The sequence below is a fragment of the Austrofundulus limnaeus genome, unplaced genomic scaffold (genome assembly GCF_001266775.1).
Source record: "Austrofundulus limnaeus strain Quisiro unplaced genomic scaffold, Austrofundulus_limnaeus-1.0 Scaffold34, whole genome shotgun sequence".
Taxonomy (NCBI): Eukaryota; Metazoa; Chordata; class Actinopteri; order Cyprinodontiformes; family Rivulidae; genus Austrofundulus; species Austrofundulus limnaeus.
In genome coordinates this window covers 1478848-1481149 of record NW_013952436.1, presented here as the reverse complement: position 1 = coordinate 1481149, position 2302 = coordinate 1478848, and the positions used below count along the sequence as shown (strand labels likewise).

Here is a 2302-nt window from a genome sequence, read left to right as displayed (position 1 = left end):
CATCATCATCATCATCATCATCATCATCATCATTTTACATGTTTAGTAGTTTAGAGATAATTCTAGTTAGCGGATTGAGTTAGCAAAGCTAATTCTTTGCCTGTGCCCACCCCGGCATACTGACATTTTAAGGTCAATAAACAAGAACTGATGAGAGTTTATAAAGACTGAAGCCATTCTAAGTCCTGTTTTGGACCTGGCCTTGCAGACTAGCTCGTCAGTCTTTTGTTATAAAACCTTTCTACAACAGGTAAGATATTTATGATTAATAATTCATGGAGTAGGACTTGGCATAAAGGTTTCTTTATACAATCAGAAAAGCTGTTTCAGCTTCTTTTCCCACTAAATAACATTTCTTCTGAATAGCAAAACAAATTCATAGCTAGAAAGAAAGTCAAATAACTAAATAAATTGTTTAGATTTATCAGTATTTTTTTATTTTTTAGGATGAAGAAAAAAACACATTCTATTTTAGCACACGTCTGTCTTCTTAAACTGCTTTTAGCTACTACAGTCTTTTATTACCTCTGCCAAGGAGATTTTGTTTTCAGTGCTGTCTCTCAGTGACAGCCTATCAGCATCCAGCAGAACTATATTCCACCAGCAGCTGTCCTCTTTGAGTGCTTCTAGTTAATTACATTTTTAATTAAATATTCTTTGCTAATRGTACTTTTCAATGGTTTTGCAAATTTCAGCCTTTGGCTACAGTTTAGCACATTTTTCTTTGCTTATGGTTTAGCTCCTTTGAATCCTGTTAACGTTTAACAAAAGTTTTACTAATGTTGTCTCTTATAGCAAAAGTTTTTCCTWATGTAGCTGTCAGCTAAAATTTTGCTTATTGCAATTTGTAGCTGTAAACTTTAGCTCATTATAGCTTTAAAAGTTTGGTTAGTTAATTTTAGCTTATGCTGCTTTGCTACTTGTAACTYTTAGCTAAACTTTTGCTAATTTTAGCTTTGAATTACTGTTAGGCCAATTATAGCTTTTAGCTAAAATTTTGCTAAATGCAGTTTTTTGTTGAGGTTTTGCTCACTTTAGCTTTAAATTTCTGGTTTGCTAATTTTAGCTTTTAGACAGTGTTTTGCTAATTATACATTTTAGCTAAATTTTTGCTAGGTTTAGATTTCAACTGCTGTTTTGTGAATTTTATTTGTCAGACATTGTTTTGCTAATTTTAGCTGCATCTACAGTTCAGTTTTTAGCTGTTATGAGATCTCAAGGTATTCCTCGGCCAGGGAGGCTATAAAATCCTTCCAGTGAGTTCTGGGTCTGACCTGGGGTCTCTTCCCAGTGAGACAAACCTCCACAGGGAGTAGACATCCCCTCCAGATGCCTGCGCCGCCTCAGCTGACTCCTTTTAATGCAGAGGAGCATCGGCTCTACTCTGAGCTCCCACCAGATGACAAATCTCATCTAATCTCTAGCTCTGAATCTGGACACCCTCTGAAAGAATACATTTTCAGCTGCTTGTGTCTTGGATCTTGTTATTGAATCGACTTCAGTATCATCCAAATTGTTTTTCATATCATTTCATTTAATTGTCTTCCTCACGGCTGTGTTCTCAGGTGAGCTCTGACACGTCGTCTTGTCTTTGCTTTGCGTCTTGCATTAACATGACAATAAACCACAGATTAGGATCATTTCCCTGGAAGAACATCGAGATAATAAAAAGAAAACCACTCACCACTCCTTTCTGTGTGCGAGCTCCATGACAACCTAAAATAGATGAAAGTTGTTGAATGTGAAGTTATTTTTAGTTGGAGCTGGAGATGTTTACATGCCATTACTTTAAAATCACTGAGACAATAATCTAGAGGTTTGTTTTAGTTTGGCTTGTGTTTATTCCAAATTTAATAACCTAAATGACTTAAAATTAAGATAAAAAATAAAAAACAATAATTTAAATGTTAAATTACAAAAACTGAGCCACTTTTTGTCACCTTGGACACTACATCCACTATTCTTTGACAGAGTTGCCTAAAATACGTATTGTCTGGACGGCTTCCTGATTTCCTTTGCTCTTCTTTGGAGTCAGGAAAAAAATGGTTTCATTGATTTTGAAAGACCTGAGTCAATATGTTGGATGATAAGAGCCACCTCTGGCCCTCACAGGGAGCGAGGAACCTGTCAACACTGCAGCAAGGACAAATCAGACTGCTGCGCTGCAGAAAGTTTACAAGCAGCCTAATCTGAAACTTAAAATATCAGCATGTTGTTGGATCAGATAGATAGATAGATAGATAGATAGATAGATAGATAGATAGATAGATAGATAGATAGATAGATAGATAGATAGATAGAT

The 2302-nt window shown here is 35.6% G+C and overlaps 1 protein-coding gene across 1 annotated transcript in view; it reads right to left on the bottom strand.

Annotated features, from left to right (window-relative positions):
- Positions 1 to 2302, bottom strand: part of npy7r (neuropeptide Y receptor Y7) — a 19576-nt gene that overhangs the window by 7518 nt on the left and 9756 nt on the right. Inside the window, exon 2 of the mRNA XM_014006089.1 lies at positions 1685 to 1716. The gene's annotated coding sequence lies outside the window, so the exon portion shown is untranslated. The remainder of the gene's footprint in view (positions 1 to 1684; positions 1717 to 2302) is intronic.